Source organism: Stegostoma tigrinum, unplaced genomic scaffold, assembly GCF_030684315.1.
Source record: "Stegostoma tigrinum isolate sSteTig4 unplaced genomic scaffold, sSteTig4.hap1 scaffold_152, whole genome shotgun sequence".
Classification (NCBI taxonomy): Eukaryota; Metazoa; Chordata; class Chondrichthyes; order Orectolobiformes; family Stegostomatidae; genus Stegostoma; species Stegostoma tigrinum.
Window position 1 is genome coordinate 109,435 of NW_026728095.1, and position 23,794 is coordinate 133,228.

At 48.5% G+C, this 23,794-nt stretch overlaps 1 long non-coding RNA gene across 2 annotated transcripts in view; it reads left to right on the forward strand.

Annotated features, from left to right (window-relative positions):
* LOC132207768 (uncharacterized) overlaps window positions 1-23,794 on the forward strand; it is a 290,900-nt gene that overhangs the window by 108,648 nt on the left and 158,458 nt on the right. For both annotated transcript variants that reach the window (XR_009443796.1, XR_009443793.1), the window contains exon 7: window positions 3,389-3,501. This is a non-coding gene — a long non-coding RNA (uncharacterized LOC132207768). The remainder of the gene's footprint in view (window positions 1-3,388; window positions 3,502-23,794) is intronic.

Below are 23,794 nucleotides of genomic sequence, written 5' to 3' on the forward strand. Positions count from 1 at the left end.
ACTGTCACAGAAGTGTGCTGGCAGACAGCAAGCTGGATTGAAGTGTGACGACTTTAATGCCGGGAGTATCCGGAATAATGTAGGTGAGCTTGCAGCTTGGATAGGTACCTGGGACTTCGATGTTGTGGCCATTTCGGAGGCATGGATAGAGCAGGGTCAGGAATGGATGTCGCAGGTTCTCGGGTTTAGATCTTTCATTAAGGTCTGGGAAGGTGGCAAAAGAGGGGGAGGTGTGGCTTTGTTGGTCAAGGACAGTATAATGGCGGCTGAAAGAACCTTTGAGGACTCGTCTACTGCGGTGGTATGGGCTGAGGTTGCCAAGGAAGGTTTGTCGACTGAGTCAGTGTGGGTGGAAGTTCGGAACAGCAAGGCAGCAGTCACCTCACTGGGGGTTTTCTCCAGACCCCAAATAGCAGTTGAGAGATCGAAGAACTCATTGGCCGGCAGATTGTTGAAAAGTGCAAACGTATCAGGGTTGTTGTTATGGGTGACTTCAACTTTCCCAATATAGATCGAAACCTCCTGAGTGCAGATGGTTTGGATGGAGCCGTTTTTGTCAGGTGTGTTCAGGAGGGTTTCCTGACTCAGTATGTGGACAGGCCGACGAGGGGGGGGAGGCCATTTTGGATTTGGTGCTCGGCGATGAGCCAGGACAGGTGTCAGATCTCGTGGTGGGAGAACACTTTGGCGACAGTGACCGCAAGAGCCTCCCGTTTACCATAGCCATGGAAAGGGAAAGGAGCAGTTACCAGGGGAAGATATTTCACTGGGGTCAAGGAAACTATGCTGCTATCAGACAGGAGTTGGGAAGTACAGATTGGAAGCAATTGTTCCACAGAAAGGGCGTAGCAGACATGTGGAGGCTGTTCAAGGAGCAGTTGTTGCGAGTGATGTATAAATTTGTTCCTCTGAGACAGATAAGAAGGGGTAAGATTCAGGAGCCTTGGATGACGGGTACAGAGGTGCTTCTTGTCAAAAAGAAAAGGCAGCGTACGTAAGGTGGAGGAAGTGAGGGTCTGGCACAGCTTTAGAGTATTACAGGCCTGCTCGGAAGGAGCTCAAAAGATATTGCCTGTACAATTGTTACCTGTTACAACCTTTGCGTCCACGCTTGCTCATTCAATGGTGTCAAGATGCCAGCAGTGCATGTACCTTCTCCATCCCCTAAAGCCGTCAGCTCACACAAGACATAGTCCTTACTTAAAATCTTCTGATCAACCAAAGTTCATTGTAATGGACATTTTAGTTATCTGTCATGAAACGAAAACTGATTCTGACTGGCATGACCTGCAGTGCAAATGAATATAATCTGCGAAACGAGATTTCTTATGGGCTTGCAGCCGCTACAAATAATTGCTTTTCAAAGACGTTGCATACATACATTTTTTTCTCCTATCACCTTAGATTATTTTTTTGTTTATGCATGTTGTGTGGGCTTCCAGTCAGGCCCATAAACACAGGTTTATGCAGTCACTGTTACAACACGGTATTGAAGGAGAATTTGTGATCTTTGGAGTTTCATTCCAGTGTCTGAAGGAGTGCACCATCAAGCCACTTCAGAGCACTACTGGCGACGAATTGTTGCAAGTTTTCAAGTGTTACCGATCGTCACATAAAATATGGCCTTTTTGTTGTTGCACCATTCATCTTAACTGCACCATATCTAGTATTTAGGCTTGGAAACTATTTCAAGTTTTTTGATTTACTTGTTCAAAATCATTTATGATTGTTGTCATGATATCTACAATATGTTATTTTGATTGGACATAGAGGATTGGATCTGTCTTAATGGAAATAATGTATGCGCTTATAAAACCCCTTCTGGGCAAGGTAGTTGCTCAGTGGTTAGAGCTGCTCATGCACTGGGGAGCCAATTGAGATTCCAGTCTTGGGTAACGATCTGTGTGGAATTGACACGTCCTCCCCGCGTCTGCGAGGGGCTTCTGCCAGGTGCTGCAGTTTCCTCCCATTGTTCAAAGATGTGCAGGTCCTTATATGTGATTTGTGAAGCATTTCTTAAATGTTTCAATCCTGCCAGCATCCAGTGCCTTGGACAAAATAACTGGAGATGAATAAAAGATACTGTGCCTTTTGACACCATTTCCTGCTGGATTTTCATCAATCCTGCTTTATATCAGTGACAACTTCCATGACCTTTTTTGATGCTATGTCTGAATTGACAGTCTAGTTCCAAATATTTGTTGTGCAGTATTTCAAGGTCTCTGTTACAGCATACCCATGAATGTCCACTTCAAAAGATACTTCCATATCATAGAATCCCTACGGTGTGGAAACAAGCCCCTTTTGACCCAAGAAGTCCACGGCCACGCTCCAAAGAGCATCTCACCCTGACTCATCCCCCGACCCTTTCCTCAGTAACCCTACATTTCCCATGACTAACACACCTAATCTACACATCCCTAAACACAATGGGCAAGTTTGGCATGGCCCATACACCGAGCCTGCACATCTGTGGACTGTGGGAGGAAACCAGAGCACCCAGCAGGAACCCATGCAGGCATGGGCAGAATGTACAAACTCCGCACAGAAAATCGTCCAACGGTGGGATCGAACCTGGGTCCCTGGCGCTGTGAGTCAGCAGTGCTAACCACTGAGCCACCGTGCTGCCCTTGGAGTTAGACAGAGCTTGCTTGTTCCTGGGTGGCCTCAAACTGCCAACCTCCACTTAGTGGCAAAAGTGCTGACCAACTGCACTCATCTTCATTGGTTTTTGCTTTGTATCATTGAATTCAATCCTTCAAACTCTATGATAAATATTTAAATTTCCATTGATATGTGAGGGTTGTTTTTAGTACGCAGTATTGGTTTATTATGTTTCATTGGTACATAATGAATATTTTATGTACATGCAAATGGGCAAGTTGGTAATGATGCAGTCCACAGACCTGGAGGATCATAACACTGTCCTTCACTCGCCCACGATGCCCTCTGCAAATTGGTAGAAAACAAAAATTTCTATAAAATTCATCTCTCCTCCCGTCAGTCGATCAAAATTAATTCAGGATTTTGGACAGGCCAATAACCGTAAGATTGCACGAGCCGAAACAAAACGACTGGCTCATATTAGTTCAGTAAAGTGAAAGGGCAACAATAGAGGTAGTAGGAACTGCAGATGCTGGAGAATCTGAGATAAGAAGGTGTAAAGCTGGATGAACACAGCAGGCCAAGCAGTATCATTCGGCTCTACACCTTGTTATCTCAGATTCTCCAGCGCCAATTTTCTGAAGTAGGGTCTCGTTCCGAAACATCAGCTTTCTTGCTTCTCTGATGCTCCTTGACCTGCTGTGTTCATCCAGCTCTCCACCTTGGGCAACAATAGAGTATGCTTTAAGTCACTAGATATGTTACGTGGGTTTGTCTTCCTTAGGGTGGAGTTAGTGGAACTGAAAAAGATGTCTCCCTCACAGCGTTTGTGACACAAGAATTGCATCGTTCCTTGGCGGCCTTTCAACAGAAGAATATTCAGAGATTTCCCGAGTGGTAAGAATGTAACTTCTTTTACTTCTCTTTATCTCACTTTTTCCAAAATTGGAAAATAGATTTTAGAATTAACATCGAGCTGATGAAGTGTGAAAAGAAGAATAATTCCAAGCAGTGGTGGGTTTTGGTCAGTGAGGTGGGAGGAGTGGATAGGTGGGAGAGAAGGCGGACAGGTCATGGAGGCGGGGATGAGGGGAGGAACTAGTCTTGGGATGAGGCTGGCGGGTGGGGAGATTTTTAGGGTGGCCAAGTCCACATTGAGGCTATTGAGTTGGAAGCTCCCGAGGCGGAATATGAGGTGCTGCTCCTCCAGTTTCTGGGTGGTTTGGTTGTGACACTGGAAGAGGCCCAGGATGGACATGTCATTCAGGGAGTGGGAGGGGGAGTTGAAGTGATGCAATGATTTGGATATGAAAATAGAAGGTGTGGTTAGTAAGTTTCCCAATGATTGAAGGTGTAGGAGCCAGCCAAGAAGGTCACCTGGGACATTGACAAGGGCCAATAAACTGAGGAATGGCAGATGGTGTTGAGGTTAGCTAAATGTGAGGTGCTACATTTTGGAAAGGCAAATCAGGGCAGCACGTTTACACTGAAGGTTGTGGGGAGTGTTGCTTAATAAAGAGACGCTGGAGTGCAGTTTCGTAGTTCCATCAAAGTACAGCCACCGGTAGAAAGGATATGAAGGAGACATTTGGTGTGCTCGCCTTTATCGGTCAGTGCATTGAGTATAGGAGTTGGGAGATCACTTAGCAGCCATGTAGGAATTTGGTTCGGCTGCGTTTGGAATACTGCAATCGATTTTGGTCTCCTTGCGAGAGGAAGGATGTCGGCGCAACATTGAGGGCCGAAGGGCCTGTTCTGCGCTGTATTGTTGTATGTTGTAAACTTGAAAGGGTTCAGAGAAGCTCTACAAGGATGTTACCAGCATCGGAGGTTGGAGGTATACCGTGGGATTGAACAGGCAGCTATTTCTTTGAACTTTGGAGTTCAGGGCTGACCAGATAGAAGTTTATACAATTACGAGGGACGTGGATAGAGCGAACAGCCAAGATCTTTTCCCCGGATTGCTGGAAGCCAAAACTGGAGGGAATAGGTTAAAAATGAGAGAGGGAAGATTTAAAATGGACCGGATTTTTTTCATCGTGGTGCATGTATGGAGTGAGCTGCCAGAGGAAGTGGTGGAGGCTTGTACGTTTAAAAGGCATGTGGATGGGTATATGAATAGGATGGGTTTAGAGGAATATGGGCCAAATGCTGGCAAATGGGACTAAATTAATTTAGGATATCTGGTCAACATGGACAAATTGGGCCAAAGGATCTGTTTCCCGACTGTACATCTCTCTGATCCTATGTGTCTTTTTTTCTTAACCACGTGGCCCATAGTTAGAAAAACTTGAATCAGGATTTGGGAATGTGACAATTCTAATTGGATCTGTTTGATGAAATTAACTCTGTAGGGAATGGTGGTTGAATTATGATTTGTCAAATTTGAGTTTATTGCAGCATCTTATAGAATAGAGGAGACACATGTAATCAAAATTGAAAATCAAAACTTGGTAAAATTTTGCATTGGAAATACATGACCAGCCATTGGAGGAGATTCATGACCATTGCATTCAAGTGAGAACAACAAATGTGATTCAGTGACTCAGTGAAACGGGATGCAGTGACTGTGTGAACTGGGATGCAGTGACTGAGGGTAATGGGATGCAGTGACTAATGCAAATGGGATGCAGTGACTGACGGCAATGGGATGCAGTGACTGACGGTAATGGGATGCAGTGACTCAGGGAAATGGGATGCAGTGTCTGAGTGAAATGGGATGCAGTGACTGAGGAAAGGAGATGAACTGACTGTGGAAAAAGGGGTGCTGTGACTGAGGGAAATGGGATGCATTGTCTGATGGAAATGGGATCCAGTGACTGAGTGCAATGGGATGCAGTGAGTGAGTGAAATGCGCTGCCCTTACTGAGTGAAATGGGATGCAGGCACGGAGGAAAGGAGATGCGGAGACTGTGGGAAATAGCATGCTGTGTCTGAGGGGAATGGGATGCAGTGACTGTGGGGAATGGGATGCAGTGACTGAGATAAATGGGATGCAGTGACTGATGGAAATGGGATGCAGTGAATGTGGGAAATGGGATTCAGTGACTGTAGGGAATGGGATGCAGTGACTGAGGGAAATGGAATTCAGTGACTGAGATAAATGGGATGCGGTGACTGATGGAAATGGGATGCAATGAATGAGGGAAATGGGATTCAGTGACTGAGATGAATGGGACGCAGTGACTGATGGAAATGGGATGCAGTGACGGAGGTTAATGGGTTGCAGTCACAGTGAAATGGGATGCTGTGACACTGTGGAATGGGATGCAGTGACTCAGTGGAATGTGAAGCATTGACTGAGGGAAAGGAGATGGAGTGAATGTGGGAAATGGGATGCTCTGGCTGAGGGTAATTTGATGCAGCGACTGAGGGTAACGCGATGCAGTGACTGTGGTTAATGGGATGCAGTGAATGAGGGATAGGAGATGCACTGACTGTGGGAAATGGGATGCAATGACTGAGGGAAATGGGATGCAGTGACAGATGGAAATCAGATGCAGTGTCTGAGGCAAATGGGATGCAGTGTCTGAGGGAAATGGGATGCTGTCACTGAGCGTAGTGGGATGCAGTGACTGAGCGTAGTGGGATGCAGTGACTGAGGGTAATGGGATGCACTGACTGATGGAAATGGGATGCAGTGACTGAGGAAAATGGGATGCAGTGACTGAGCGTAGTGGGATGCAGTGACTGAGCGTAGTGGGATGCAGTGACTGAGGGTAATGGGATGCACTGACTGATGGAAATGGGATGCAGTGACTGAGGACAATGGGATGCAGTGACTGAGTGAACTGTGATTCAGTCACTGAGTGAACTATGATTCAGTCACTGAGTGAACTATGATTCAGTCACTGAGTGAACTGTGATGCAGTGGCTGAGTGGAATGGGATGCAGTCACTGAGTGAAATGAGATGCAGTGACTGAGGGACATGGGATGCAGTGATTGAGTGAAATGCGATGCAGTGACTGAGTGAAATGCGATGCAGTGACTGAGTGAAATGCGATGCAGTGACTGTTGGAAATGGGATGCAGTGATTGAGTGAAATGGGATGCAGTGACTGAGTGAAATGCGAAGCAGTGACGGCGTTAAATGGGATGCAGTGACGGCGTTAAATGGGATGCAGTGACGGCGTTAAATGGGATGCAGTGACGGCGTTAAATGGGATGCAGTGACTGCGTGAAATGGGATGCAGTGACTGAGTGAAATGGGATGCAGTGAATGATGGACGTGGGATGCATTGACTGAGGAACATGGGATGCAGTGACTGCGTGAAATGGCATGCAGTGACTGCGTGAAATGGGATGCAGTGACTGAGTGAAATGGGATGCAGTGACTGAGGGAAATGGGATGCAGTGACTGAGGGACGTGGGATGCAGTGACTGAGGGACATGGGATGCATCGACTGAGTGAACTGCGATGCAGAGACTGAGGGAAAGGAGATGCTTTGACTGTGGGAAATGGGATGCAGTGAGTGTGGGAAATTGAATGCAGCGTCTGTGAGATACGGGAAACAGTGACTGTTGGAAATGGGATGCAGTGACTGTGGTGAAGGAGATGCAATGATTGAGTGAAATGGGATGCAGTGATTGAGTGAAATGGGAAGCACTGACTGAGTTAAATGTGATGCAGAGGCTGAATGAAATGGGATGCAGTGACTGTTTGAAATGGGATGCAGTGACTGAGTGAAATGTGATTCAGTCACTGAGTGAAATGGGATGCAGTCAGTGAGTGAAATGGGATGCAGTGGCTGAGGGAAATGGGATGCAGTGGCTGAGGGAAATGGGATGCAATGGCTGAGGGAAATGGGATGCAGTGGCTGAGGGAAATGGGATGCAATGGCTGAGTGAAATGGGATGCAGTGACTGAGTGAAATGGGATGCAGTGACTGAGTGAAATGGGATGCAGTGACTGATGGAAATGGTATGCAGTGACTGAGGAAAATGGGATGCAGTGACTGACGGAAATGGGATGCAGTGACTGAGGGAAATGAGATGCCAAGACTGAGTGAGCTGGGATACAGTGACTGATGGAAATGGTATGCAGTGACTGAGGAAAATGGGATGCAGTGACTGACGGAAATGGAATGCAGTGACTGAGGGAAAGAAGATGCAGTGACTGTGGGAAATGGCATACTGTGACTCAGGGTAATTGGATGCAGTGACTGAGGGGAATGGGATGCAGTGAGTGTGGGAAATTCAATACAGCGTCTGAGAGATAGGGGAAACAGTGACTGATGGAAATGGGATGCAGTGACTGTGGGACATGGGATGCAGTGACTGAGTGAAATGTGATGCAGTGACTGAGTGAAATGCGATGCAGTGACTGAGTGAAATGCGATGCAGTGACTGTTGGAAATGGGATGCAGTGACTGTGGTGAAGGAGATGCAGTGATTGAGTGAAATGGGATGCAGTGACTGAGTGAAATGCGAAGCAGTGACGGCGTTAAATGGGATGCAGTGACTGCATGAAATGGGACGCAGTGACTGAGTGAAATGGGACGCAGTGACTGAGTGAAATGGGATGCAGTGACTGACTGAAATGGGATGAAGTGAATGAGTGAAATGGGATGCAGTGACTGTGGGCCGTGGGATGCAGTGACTGAGGGAAATGGGATGCAGTGACTGAGTGAAATGGGATGCAGTGACTGAGTGAAATGGGATGCAGTGACTGAGGGACGTGGGATGCAGTGAATGATGGACGTAGGATGCAGTGACTGAGGAACTTGGGATGCAGTGACTGAGTGAAATGGGATGCCGTGACTGAGTGAAATGGGATGCCGTGACTGAGGGAAATGGGATGCAGTGACTGAGGGACGTGGGATGCAGTGACTGAGGGACATGGGATGCATCGACTGAGTGAACTGTGATGCAGAGACTGAGGGAAAGGAGATGCTTTGACTGTGGGACATGGGATGCAGTGAGTGTGGGAAATTGAATGCAGCGTCTGTGAGATACGGGAAACAGTGACTGTTGGAAATGGGATGCAGTGACTGTGGTGAAGGAGATGCAATGATTGAGTGAAATGGGATGCAGTGATTGAGTGAAATGGGAAGCACTGACTTTGTGAAATGGGATGCACTGACTGAGTTAAATGTGATGCAGAGGCTGAATGAAATGGGATGCAGTGACTGTTTGAAATGGGATGCAGTGACTGAGTGAAATGTGATTCAGTCACTGAGTGAAATGTGATTCAGTCACTGAGTGAAATGGGATGGAGTGACTGAGTGAAATGGGATGCAGTGGCTGAGTGAAATGGGATGCAGTGGCTGAGGGAAATGGGATGCAGTGGCTGAGGGAAATGGGATGCAGTGGCTGAGGGAAATGGGATGCAGTGACTGAGTGAAATGGGATACAGTGACTGAGTGAAATGGGATGCAGTGACTGATGGAAATGGTATGCAGTGACTGAGGAAAATGGGATGCAGTGACTGACGGAAATGGGATGCAGTGACTGAGGGAAAGAAGATGCAGTGACTGTGGGAAATGGCATACTGTGACTGAGGGGAATGGGATGCAGTGAGTGTGGGAAATTCAATACAGCGTCTGAGAGATAGGGGAAACAGTGACTGATGGAAATGGGATGCAGTGACTGTGGGACATGGGATGCAGTGACTGAGTGAAATGTGATGCAGTGACTGAGTGAAATGTGATGCAGTGACTGAGTGAAATGCGATGCAGTGACTGAGTGAAATGCGATGCAGTGACTGAGTGAAATGCGATGCAGTGACTGTTGGAAATGGGATGCAGTGACTGTGGTGAAGAAGATGCAGTGATTGAGTGAAATGGGATGCAGTGACTGTGGTGAAGGAGATGCAGTGACTGAGGGAAATGAGATGCCAAGACTGAGTGAGCTGGGATACAGTGACTGATGGAAATGGTATGCAGTGACTGAGGAAAATGGGATGCAGTGACTGACGGAAATGGGATGCAGTGACTGAGGGAAAGAAGATGCAGTGACTGAGGGACATGGGATGCAGTGAATGAGTGAAATGAGATGCAGTGACTGGGGGACATGGGATGCAGTGACTGGGGGACATGGGATGCAGTGACTGGGGGACATGGGATGCAGTGACTGAGGGACATGGGATGCAGTGACTGAGGGACATGGGATGCCGTGACTGAGGGACATGGGATGCCGTGACTGAGGGACATGGGATGCCGTGACTGAGGGACATGGGATGCCGTGACTGAGGGAAATGGGATGCAGTGACTGTGCGAAATGGGATGCACTGTTTGATGGAAATATGATGCAGTGACTGACGGAAATGAGATGCAGTGACTGAGGGAAATGGGATGCAGTGACTAAGGGAAATGGGATGCAGTGACCGAGGGAAATGAGATGCAGTGACTGAGCGAAATGGGATGCACTGTTTTTGGGAAGTAGGATGCAATCACTTATTGAAATGAGATGCAGAGACTGTGGGAAAGGAGATGCTGTGACGATGGGAAATGGGATGCAGTGACTGTGTGAAATGGGATGCAGTGAGTCAGTGAAATGTGATTCCGTCACTGAGTGAAATAGGATGCACTCACTGAGTGTACTGTGATTCAGTCACTGATTGAACTGTGATTCAGTCACTGATTGAACTGTGATGCAGTCACTGAGTGAACTGTGATGCAGTCACTGAGTGAACTGTGATGCAGTGACTGAGGGAAATGGGATGCAGTGGCTGAGAGAAATGGGATGCAGTGGCTGAGGGAAATGGGATGCAGTGACAGAGTGACATGAGCTGCAGTGTCTGATGGAAATGTGATGCAGTGACTGAGGTAGTGGGAATGAGTGACTGAGTTCATGGGGATGCAGTGCCCGAGCGGACTTCGGGTGCAGTGAGTGAGGGAGATGGGATACAGTGCCTTAGTGAAATGAGATGCAGTGACTGAGGGAAATGGGATGCAGTGACTGAGTGAAATGTGATGCAGTGACTAAGGGGAATGGGATGCAGTGACTGAGTGACATGGGATGCAGTGACTGAGGGACATGGGAAGCACTGACTGAGTGAAATGCGATGCAGAGACTGAGGGAAAGGAGATGCTCTGACTATGGGAAATGGGATGCAGTGAGTGTGGGAAATTGAATGCAGCGCCTGTGAGATACGGGAAACAGTGACTGATGGAAATGGAATGCAGTGACTATGGTGAAGGAGATGCAGTGACTGAGTGAAATGGGATGCAGTGACTGTGTGAAATGGGATGCAGTGACTGTGTGAAATGGGATGCAGTCTCTGAGTGAAATGGGATGCAGTCTCTGAGCGAAATGTGTTGCAGTCACTGAGTGAAATTGGACGCATCACTGAGTGAAATGGGACGCAGTGACTGAGGGAAATGGGATGCAGTGACTGAGTGAAATGAGATGCCTTGTTTGATGGAAATATGATGCAGCAACTGACGGAAATGAGATGCAGTGACAGAGTGAAAAGTGGTGCAGTGACTGAGTGAAATAGGATGCAGTGTCTGAGTGAATTGGGACGCAGTGACTGCGTGAAATGGGACGCAGTGACTGCGTGAAATGGGACGCAGTGACTGCGTGAAATGGGACGCAGTGACTGCGTGAAATGGGACGCAGTGACTGCGTGAAATGGGACGCAGTGACTGCGTGAAATGGGACGCAGTGACTGCGTGAAATGGGACGCAGTGACTGCGTGAAATGGGACGCAGTGACTGAGTGAAATGTGATGCAGTGACTGAGGGACATGGGACGCAGTGACTGAGGGACATGGGACGCAGTGACTGAGGGACATGGGATGCAGTGACTGAGGTAAATGGGATGCAGTGACTGAGTGAAATGGGATGCAGTGACTTAGTGAAATGGGATGCAGTGACTGAGGGACATGAGATGCAGTGACTGAGTGAAATGGGACGCAGTAACTGAGGGAAATGGGACGCTTAGACTGAGGGAAATGGGACGCAGTGACTGAGGGAAATGGGACGCAGTGACTGAGGGAAATGGGACGCTTTGACTGAGGGAAATGGGACGCTTTGACTGAGGGAAATGGGACGCTTTGACTGAGGGAAATGGGACGCTTTGACTGAGGGAAATGGGATGCAGTGCCTGAGTGAAATGGGGTGCAGTGCCTGAGTGAAATGTGTTGCAGTCACTGAGTGAAATGGGATGCAGTCACTGAGTGAAATGTGTTGCAGTGACTGAGGGAAATGGGATGCAGTGGCTGAGGGAAATGGGATGCAGTGGCTGAGTGAAATGGGACGCAGTGACTGAGTGAAATGGGATGCAGTGACTGAGGGACATGAGATGCAGTGACTGAGTGAAATGGGACGCAGTGACTGAGGGAAATGGGACGCTTTGACTGAGGGAAATGAGATGCCTTGTTTGATGGAAATATGATGCAGCAACTGACGGAAATGAGATGCAGTGACAGAGTGAAAAGTGGTGCAGTGACTGAGTGAAATAGGATGCAGTGTCTGAGTGAATTGGGACGCAGTGACTGCGTGAAATGGGACGCAGTGACTGCGTGAAATGGGACGCAGTGACTGCGTGAAATGGGACGCAGTGACTGCGTGAAATGGGACGCAGTGACTGCGTGAAATGGGACGCAGTGACTGCGTGAAATGGGACGCAGTGACTGAGTGAAATGTGATGCAGTGACTGAGGGACATGGGACGCAGTGACTGAGGGACATGGGACGCAGTGACTGAGGGACATGGGATGCAGTGACTGAGGGACATGGGATGCAGTGACTGAGGTAAATGGGATGCAGTGACTGAGGGAAATGGGATGCAGTGACTTAGTGAAATGGGATGCAGTGACTGAGGGACATGAGATGCAGTGACTGAGTGAAATGGGACGCAGTAACTGAGGGAAATGGGACGCTTAGACTGAGGGAAATGGGACGCAGTGACTGAGGGAAATGGGACGCAGTGACTGAGGGAAATGGGACGCTTTGACTGAGGGAAATGGGACGCTTTGACTGAGGGAAATGGGACGCTTTGACTGAGGGAAATGGGATGCAGTGCCTGAGTGAAATGGGGTGCAGTGCCTGAGTGAAATGTGTTGCAGTCACTGAGTGAAATGGGATGCAGTCACTGAGTGAAATGTGTTGCAGTGACTGAGGGAAATGGGATGCAGTGGCTGAGGGAAATGGGATGCAGTGGCTGAGTGAAATGGGATGCAGTGACTGAGTGAAATGGGATGCAGTGACTGAGGGACATGAGATGCAGTGACTGAGTGAAATGGGACGCAGTGACTGAGGGAAATGGGACGCTTTGACTGAGGGAAATGGGACGCTTTGACTGAGGGAAATGGGACGCTTTGACTGAGGGAAATGGGACTCTTTGACTGAGGAAAATGGGACGCTTTGACTGAGGGAAATGGGACGCTTTGACTGAGGGAAATGGGACGCTTTGACTGAGGGAAATGGGACGCTTTGACTGAGGGAAATGGGATGCAGTGCCTGAGTGAAATGGGGTGCAGTCACTGAGTGAAATGGGATGCAGTGACTGAGTGAAATGGGATGCAGTGACTGAGTCAAATGGGATTGCCATGATTGTGGAAAGGAGATGCAGTGACTGAGGAAATGGGATGCAGTGACTGAGGGAAATGGGATGCAGTGACTGAGGGAAATGAGATGCCAAGACTGAGTGAGCTGGGAAACAGTGACTGATGGAAATGGTATGCAGTGACTGAGGGAAATGGGATGCAGTGACTGACGGAAATGGGATGCAGTGTCTGTTTGAAATGGGATCCTGCGACTGAAGTTAATGGGATGCAGTGTCTGACGGAAATTGAATGCAGCATCAGTGAGAAACGGGATGTAGTGACTGAGAAAAATGGGATCCAGCGACTGAGGGAAATGGAATGCCGTGACTGAGGGAAATGGGATGCAGTGACTAAGGGAAATGGGATGCAGTGACTGAGTGACATGGGATGCAGTGACTGAGGGACATGGGAAGCACTGACTGAGTGAAATGCGATGCAGAGACTGAGGGAAAGGAGATGCTCTGACTATGGGAAATGGGATGCAGTGAGTGTGGGAAATTGAATGCAGCGCCTGTGAGATACGGGAAACAGTGACTGATGGAAATGGAATGCAGTGACTATGGTGAAGGAGATGCAGTGACTGAGTGAAATGGGATGCAGTGACTGTGTGAAATGGGATGCAGTGACTGTGTGAAATGTGATGCAGTCTCTGAGTGAAATGGGATGCAGTCTCTGAGCGAAATGTGTTGCAGTCACTGAGTGAAATTGGACGCATCACTGAGTGAAATGGGACGCAGTGACTGAGGGAAATGGGATGCAGTGACTGAGTGAAATGAGATGCCTTGTTTGATGGAAATATGATGCAGTAACTGACGGAAATGAGATGCAGTGACAGAGTGAAAAGTGGTGCAGTGACTGAGTGAAATAGGATGCAGTGACTGAGTGAATTGGGACGCAGTGACTGCGTGAAATGGGACGCAGTGACTGCGTGAAATGGGACGCAGTGACTGCGTGAAATGGGACGCAGTGACTGCGTGAAATGGGACGCAGTGACTGCGTGAAATGGGACGCAGTGACTGCGTGAAATGGGACGCAGTGACTGAGTGAAATGTGATGCAGTGACTGAGGGACATGGGATGCAGTGACTGAGGGACATGGGATACAGTGACTGAGGGACATGGGATGCAGTGACTGAGGGAAATGGGTTGCAGTGACTGAGTGAAATGGGATGCAGTGACTTAGTGAAATGGGATGCAGTGACTGAGGGATATGAGATGCAGTGACTGAGTGAAATGGGACGCTTAGACTGAGGGAAATGGGACGCTTAGACTGAGGGAAATGGGATGCAGTGACTGAGGGAAATGGGACGCTTTGACTGAGGGAAATGGGACGCTTTGACTGAGGGAAATGGGACGCTTTGACTGAGGGAAATGGGATGCAGTGCCTGAGTGAAATGGGGTGCAGTGCCTGAGTGAAATGTGTTGCAGTCACTGAGTGAAATGGGATGCAGTCACTGAGTGAAATGTGTTGCAGTGACTGAGGGAAATGGGATGCAGTGGCTGAGGGAAATGGGATGCAGTGGCTGAGTGAAATGGGATGCAGTGACTGAGTGAAATGGGATGCAGTGACTGAGGGACATGAGATGCAGTGACTGAGTGAAATGGGACGCTTTGACTGAGGGAAATGGGACGCTTTGACTGAGGGAAATGGGACGCTTTGACTGAGGGAAATGGGACTCTTTGACTGAGGGAAATGGGACGCTTTGACTGAGGGAAATGGGACGCTTTGACTGAGGGAAATGGGACGCTTTGACTGAGGGAAATGGGACGCTTTGACTGAGGGAAATGGGATGCAGTGCCTGAGTGAAATGGGATGCAGTGCCTGAGTGAAATGTATTGCAGTCACTGAGTGAAATGGGATGCAGTGACTGAGTGAAATGGGATGCAGTGACTGAGTGAAATGGGATGCAGTGACTGAGTCAAATGGGATTGCCATGATTGTGGAAAGGAGATGCAGTGACTGAGGAAATGGGATGCAGTGACTGAGGGAAATGGGATGCAGTGACTGAGGGAAATGAGATGCCAAGACTGAGTGAGCTGGGATACAGTGACTGATGGAAATGGTATGCAGTGACTGAGGGAAATGGGATGCAGTGACTGACGGAAATGGGATGCAGTGTCTGTTTGAAATGGGATCCTGCGACTGAAGTTAATGGGATGCAGTGTCTGACGGAAATTGAATGCAGCATCAGTGAGAAACGGGATGTAGTGACTGAGAAAAATGGGATCCAGCGACTGAGGGAAATGGAATGCCGTGACTGAGGGAAATGGGATGCAGTGACTTAGGGAAATGGGATGCAGTGACTTAGGGAAAGGGGATGCAGTAACTGACGGAAATGGGATGAAGTGACTGATGGAAATGGGATGAAGTGACTGATGGAAATGGGATGCAGTGACTGAGTGAGATGGGATGCAGTGTCTGAGTGAGATGGGACGCAGTGCCTGAGTGAAATGTGTTGCAGTCACTGAATGAAATGGGATGCAGTGACTGTTTGAAATGGGATGCAGTGACTGAGTGAAATGTGATTCAATCACTGAGTGAAATGGGATGCAGTCAGTGAGTGAAATGTGTTGCAGTCACTGAGTGAAATGGGATGCAGTGACTGAGTGAAATGGGATGCAGTGACTGAGGGAAATGGGATGCAGTGGCTGAGGGAAATGGGATGCAGTGGCTGAGGGAAATGGGATGCAGTGGCTGAGGGAAATGGGATGCAGTGACTGAGGGAAATGAGATGCCAAGACTGAGGGAAATGAGATGCCAAGACTGAGTGAGCTGGGATACAGTGACTGATGGAAATGGTATGCAGTGACTGAGGGAAATGGGATGCAGTGACTGACGGAAATGGGATGCAGTGTCTGTTTGAAATGGGATCCTGCGACTGAAGTTAATGGGATGCAGTGACTGAGTGAAATGGGATGCAGTGACTGAGTGAAGTGGGATGCAGCGACTGAGGGCAATGGGATGCAGCGACTGAGGGCAATGGGATGCAGTGACTGAGGGACATGGGATGCAGTGACTGAGGGACATGGGGTGCAGTGACTGAGGGAAATGGGATGCAGTGACTGAGGGAAATGTGATGCAGTGACTGAGGGACATGGGATGCAGTGACTGCATGAAATGGGATGAAGTGACTGATGGAAATGGGATGCAGTGACTGAGTGAGATGGGATGCAGTGTCTGAGTGAGATGGGATGCAGTGTCTGAGTGAAATGAGATGCAGTGACTGATGGAAATTGAATGCAGTGACAGAGTGACATGAGCTGCAGTGCCTGATGGAAATGCGATGCAGTTACTGTGGGACATGGGATGCAGTGGCTGAGGTCCTGGGAAGGAGTGACTGAGTTAATAGGGATTCAGTTACTCGAGCGGGCTTGGGGTACAGTGACTGAGGGAAATGGGATACAGTGGCTGAGAGAAATGGGACGCACTGTCTTAGTGAAATGGGATGCAGTGAGTGAGGGACATGGGATGCACTGACTGAGGGAAGTGGGATACTGTGACTGAGGGAAGTGGGATGCTGTGACTGAGGGAAGTGGGATGCTGTGACTGAGGGAAGTGGGATGCAGTGACTGAGGGAAATCGGATGCAGTGACTGAGGGAAATCGGATGCAGTGACTGAGGGAAATCGGATGCAGTGACTGAGGGAAATGGGATGCAGTGACTGAGTGAAATGAGATGCAGTGACTGTTGTAAATGGGTTGCAGTGACCGATTGAAATGAGATTCAGTGACTGAGGGAAATGGGATGCAGTGAGTGTCGGAAATTGAATGCAGTGTCTGTGAGATACGGGAATCAGTGACTGATGGAAATGGGATGCTGTGACTGTGGTGAAGGAGATGCAGTGATGGAGTGAATTGGGATGCAGTGACTGAGTGAAATGGGATGCAGTGACTGTTGGAAATGGGATACAGTATTTGTGGTGAAGGAGATGCAGTGATTGTGTGAAATGGGATGCAGTGACTGAGTGAAATGAGGTGCAGTGACTGCGTGAAATGGGATGCAGTGACTGAGTGAAATGGGATGCAGTGACTGCGTGAAATGGGATTGCCATGACTGTGGAAAGGAGATGCAGTGACTGAGGAAATGGGATGCAGTGACTGAGGCAAATGGGATGCAGTGACTGAGGGAAAGGGGATGCAGTGACTGAGGGAAATGTGATGCAGTGACTGAGGGAAATGTGATGCAGTGACTGAGGGAAATGGGATGCAGTGACTGAGGGAAATGAGATGCAGTGTCTGAGTGAGATGGGATGCAGTGTCTGAGTGAGATGGGATACAGTGTCTGAGTGAGATGGGATGCAGTGTCTGAGTGAAATGGGATGCAGTTAATGAGTGAAATGAGATGCAGTGACTGATGGAAATTGAATGCAGTGACAGAGTGACATGAGCTGCAGTGCCTGATGGAAATGCGATGCAGTTTCTGTGGGACATGGGATGCAGTGGCTGAGGTCCTGGGAAGGAGTGACTGAGTTAATAGGGATTCAGTGCCCGAGCGGGCTTGGGGTACAGTGACTGAGGGAAATGGGATACAGTGGCTGAGAGAAATGGGACGCACTGACTTAGTGAAATGGGATGCAGTGAGTGAGGGACATGGGATGCAGTGAGTGAGGGACATGGGATGCAGTGAGTGAGGGACATGGGATGCACTGACTGAGGGAAATAGGATGCAGTGACTGAGGGAAATGGGATGCAGTGACTGAGTGAAATGAGATGCAGTGACTGTTGTAAATGGGTTGCAGTGACCGATTGAAATGAGATGCAGTGACTGAGGGAAATGGGATGCAGTATTTGTGGGAAGTAGGATGCAATCACTGATTGAAATGAGATGCAGAGACTGAGGGAAAGGAGGTGCTGTGTCTATGGGAAATGGGATGCAGAGAGTGTGGGAAATTGAATGCAGCGTCTGTGAGATACGGGCACCAGTGACTGATGGAAATGGGATGCAGTGACTGTGGTGAAGGAGATGCCATGATTGAGTGAAATAGAATGCAGTGACTGAGTGAAATGTGATGCAGTGACTGCGTGAAATGCGATGCAGTGACTGCGTGAAATGCGATGCAGTGACTGCGTGAAATGCGATGCAGTGACTGCGTGAAATGCGATGCAGTGACTGCGTGAAATGGGATGCAGTGACTGCATGAAATCGGACGCAGTGACTGAGTGAAATGTGATTCAGTCACTGAGTGAAATGTGATTCCGTCATTGAGTGAAATGTGATGCACTCACTGAGTGAACTGTGATTCAGACAGTGAGTGAAATGTGATGCAGTAACTGAGTGAAATGTGATGCAGTGACTGAGTGAAATGGGATGCAGTGACTGAGTGAAATGGGATGCAGTGACTGAGTGAAATGGGATGCAGTGACTGAGTGAAATGGGATGCAGTGACTGAGTGAAATGGGATGCAGTGACTGAGTGAAATGGGATGCAGTGACTGAGTGAAATGGGATGCAGTGACTGAGGGACATGAGATGCAGTGAACGAGTGAAATGGGACACAGTGACTGAGGGAAATGGGACGCTTTGACTGAGGGAAATGGGACGCTTTGACAGAGGGAAATGGGACGCTTTGACTGAGGGAAATGGGATTCTTTGACTGAGGGAAATGGGATGCAGTGACTGAGTGAAATGGGATGCAGTGACTTACGGAAATGGGATGCAGTAACTGACGGAAATGGGATGCAGTGACTGATGGAAATGGGATGCAGTGACTGAGTGAGATGGGATGCAGTGTCTGAGTGAGATGGGATGCAGTTAATGAGTGAAATGAGATGCAGTGACTGATGGAAATTGAATGCAGTGACAGAGTGACATGAGCTGCAGTGCCTGATGGAAATGCGATGCAGTTTCTGTGGGACATGGGATGCAGTGGCTGAGGTCCTGGGAAGGAGTGACTGAGTTAATAGGGATTCAGTGCCCGAGCGGGCTTGGGGTACAGTGACTGAGGGAAATGGGATACAGTGGCTGAGAGAAATGGGACGCACTGTCTTAGTGAAATGGGATGCAGTGAGTGAGGGACATGGGATGCAGTGAGTGAGGGACATGGGATGCCGTGAGTGAGGGACATGGGATGCAGTGACTGAGGGAAGTGGGATGCAGTGACTGAGGGAAATGGGATGCAGTGACTGAGGGAAATGGGATGCAGTGACTGAGGGAAATGGGATGCAGTGACTGAGGGAAATGGGATGCAGTGACTGAGGGAAATGGGATGCAGTGACTGAGGGAAATGGGATGCAGTGACTGAGGGAAATGGGATGCAGTGACTGAGGGAAATGGGATGCAGTGACTGAGTGAAATGAGATGCAGTGACTGTTGTAAATGGGTTGCAGTGACCGATTGAAATGAGATGCAGTGACTGAGGGAAATGGGATGCAGTATTTGTGGGAAGTAGGATGCAATCACTGATTGAAATGAGATGCAGAGACTGAGGGAAAGGAGATGCTGTGTCTATGGGAAATGGGATGCAGTGAGTGTGGGAAATTGAATGCAGCGTCTGTGAGATACGGGCACCAGTGACTGATGGAAATGGGATGCAGTGACTGAGTGAAATGTGATGCAGTGACTGCGTGAAATGCGATGCAGTGACTGCGTGAAATGCGATGCAGTGACTGCGTGAAATGCGATGCAGTGACTGCGTGAAATGCGATGCAGTGACTGCGTGAAATGCGATGCAGTGACTGCGTGAAATGGGATGCAGTGACTGCATGAAATCGGACGCAGTGACTGAGTGAAATGTGATTCAGTCACTGAGTGAAATGTGATTCCGTCACTGAGTGAAATATGATGCACTCACTGAGTGTACTGTGATTCAGTCACTGAGTGAACTGTGATGCAGTTACTGACTGAAATGTGATGCAGTGACTGAGTGAAATGTGATGCAGTGACTGAGTGAAATGGGATGCAGTGACTGATTGAAATGGGATGCAATGACTTAGTGAAATGGGATGCAATGACTTAGTGAAATGGGATGCAGTGACTGAGGGACATGAGATGCAGTGACTGAGTGAAATGGGACACAGTGACTGAGGGAAATGGGACGCTTTGACTGAGGGAAATGGAACGCTTTGACAGAGGGAAATGGGACGCTTTGACTGAGGGAAATGGGATTCTTTGACTGAGGGAAATGGGATGCAGTGACTGAGTGAAATGGGATGCAGTGACTGAGTGAAATGGGATGCAGTGACTGAGTGAAATGGGATGCATTGACTGAGAGAAATGGGCTGTAGTGACTGAGTGAAATGCGATGCAGTGACTGAGTGAAATGCGATGCAGTGACTGAGTGAAATGCGATGCAGTGAATGAGTGAAATGAGATGCACTGACTGATGGAAATTGGATGCAGTGACAGAGTGACATGAGCTGCAGTGACTGAGTGAAATGAGATGCATTGTTTGATGGAAGTATGATGCAGTAACTGACGGAAATGAGATGCAGTGACTGAGGGAAATGGGATGCAGTGACCGAGTGAAATGAGATGCAGTGACTGAGGGAAAGGAGATGCTGTGTCTTTGGGAAATGGGATACAGTGAGTGTCGGAAATTGAATGCAGTGTCTGTGAGATACGGGAACCAGTGACTGATGGAAATGGGATGCTGTGACTGTGGAGAAGGAGATGCAGTGATGGAGTGATTTGGGATGCAGTGACTGAGTGAAATGTGATGCAGTGACTGAGTGAAATGGGATGCAGTGACTGAGTGAAATGTGTTGCAGTGACTGTGTGAAATGGGATGCAGTGACTGCGTGAAATGCGATGCAGTGACTGCGTGAAATGCGATGCAGTGACTAGGTGAAATGGGACGCAGTGACTGAGTGTAATGTGATTTAGTCACTGAGTGAAATGTGATTCCGTCACTGAGTGAAATATGATTCAGTCACTGTGTGAAATGGGATGCAGTGGCTGAGTGAAATGGGATGCAGTGGCTGAGTGAAATGGGATGCAGTGGCTGAGTGAAATGGGATGCAGTGACTGAGTGAAATGAGATGCAGTGACTGAGTGAAATGAGATGGAGTGACTGAGTGAAATGGGCTGTAGTGACTGCGTGAAATGGGATGCAGTGTCTGCGAGAAATGCGGTGCAGTGACTGTGTGAAATGCGGTGCAATGACTGCGTGAAATGGGATGCAGTGACTGCTTCAAATGGGATGCAGTGACTGAGTGCAATGGGATGCAGTGACTGTGTGAAATGGGATGCATCACTGAGTGAAATGGGATGCAGTGACTGACGGAAATGGGATGCAGTGACTGAGTGAAATGGGATGAAGTGTCTGAGTGAAATGGGATGAAGTGTCTGAGTGAAATGGGATGAAGTGTCTGAGTGAAAAGGGATGAAGTGTCTGAGTGAAAAGGGATGAAGTGTCTGAGTGAAAAGGGATGAAGTGTCTGAGTGAAAAGGGATGAAGTGTCTGAGTGAAAAGGGATGAAGTGTCTGAGTGAAAAGGGATGAAGTGTCTGAGTGAAAAGGGATGAAGTGTCTGAGTGAAAAGGGATGAAGTGTCTGAGTGAAAAGGGATGAAGTGTCTGAGTGAAAAGGGATCAAGTGTCTGAGTGGAATGTGATGCATTGACTGAGTGGAATGCGATGCAGTGACTGAGTGAAATGGAATGCAGTGACTGGGGGAAAGGAGATGCTGTGACTATGGGACATGGGATGCAGTGCGTGTGGGAAATTGAATGCAGCGTCTGTGAGATACGGGAAACAGTGACTGATCGAAATGGATTGCAGTGACTATGGTGAAGGAGATGCAGTGACTGAGGGAAATGGGCTGCAGTGACTGAGGGAAATGGGATGCAGTGACTGATGGAAATGGGATGCAGTGTCTGACGGAAATTGAATGCAGCATCAGTGAGAAACGGGATGCAGTGACTGAGAAAAATGGGATCCAGCGACTGAGGGAAATGGAATGCCGTGACTGAGGGAAATGGGATGCAGTGACTTACGGAAATGGGATGCAGTAACTGACGGAAATGGGATGCAGTGACTGACGGAAATGGGATGCAGTGACTGAGTGAGATGGGATGCAGTGTCTGAGTGAGATGGGATGCAGTGTCTGAGTGAAATGGGATGCAGTGACTTATGGAAATGAGATGCAGTGTCTGAGTGAAATGGGATGCAGTTAATGAGTGAAATGAGCTGCAGTGCCTGATGAAAATGCGATGCAGTTACTGTGGGACATGGGATGCAGTGGCTGAGGTCCTGGGAAGGAGTGACTGTGTTAATAGGGATTCAGTGCCCGAGCGGGCTTGGGGTACAGTGACTGAGGGAAATGGGATACAGTGGCTGAGAGAAATGGGACGCACTGTCTTAGTGAAATGGGATGCAGTGAGTGAGGGACATGGGATGCAGTGAGTGAGGGACATGGGATGCAGTGACTGAGGGAAGTGGGATGCAGTGACTGAGGGAAGTGGGATGCAGTGACTGAGTGAAATGAGATGCAGTGACTGTTGTAAATGGGTTGCAGTGACCGATTGAAATGAGATGCAGTGACTGAGGGAAATGGGATGCAGTATTTGTGGGAAGTCGGATGCAATCACTGATTGAAATGAGATGCAGAGACTGAGGGAAAGGAGATGCTGTGTCTGTGGGAAATGGGAGGCAGTGAGTGTGGGAAATTGAATGCAGCGTCTGTGAGATACGGGCACCAGTGACTGATGGAAATGGGATGCAGTGACTGTGGTGAAGGAGATGCCATGATTGAGTGAAATAGGATGCAGTGACTGCGTGAAATGCGATGCAGTGACTGCGTGAAATGCGATGCAGTGACTGCGTGAAATGCGATGCAGTGACTGCGTGAAATGGGATGCAGTGACTGCGTGAAATGGGATGCAGTGACTGCGTGAAATCGGACGCAGTGACTGAGTGAAATGTGATTCCGTCATTGAGTGAAATGTGATGCACTCACTGAGTGAACTGTGATGCAGTGACTGAGTGAACTGTGATGCAGTGACTGAGTGAACTGTGATGCAGTGACTGAGTGAACTGTGATGCAGTGACTGAGTGAAATGGGATGCAGTGACTGAGTGAAATGGGATGCAGTGACTGAGTGAAATGGGATGCAGTGACTTAGTGAAATGGGATGCAGTGACTGAGGGACATGAGATGCAGTGACTGAGTAAAATGGGACGCAATGACTGAGGGAAATGGGACGCTTTGACTGAGGGAAATGGGACGCTATGACTGAGGGAAATGGGACGCTTTGACTGAGGGAAATGGGATGCAGTGCCTGAGTGAAATGGGATGCAGTGCCTGAGTGATATGGGATGCAGTGACTGAGTGAAATGGGATGCAGTGACTGAGGGATATGAGATGCAGGGACTGAGTGAAATGCGATGCAGAGACTGAGTGAAATGCGATGCAGAGACTGAGTGAAATGCGATGCAGAGACTGAGTGAAATGGGATGCAGTGACTGAGTGAAATGGGATGCAGTGACTGAGTGAAATGGGATGCAGTCACTGAGTGAAATGGGATGCAGTCACTGAGTGAAATGGGATGCAGTCACTGAGTGAAATGGGATGCAGTGACTGAAAGAAATGGGCTGCAGTGACTGAGTGAAACGGGCTGCAGTGACTGAGTGAAATGGGCTGAAGTCACTGAGTGAAATCTGTTGTAGTCACTGAGTGAAATGTGATGCATCACTGAGTTGAATGGGATGCAGTGACTGAGGGATATGAGATGCAGGGACTGAGTGAAATGCGATGCAGAGACTG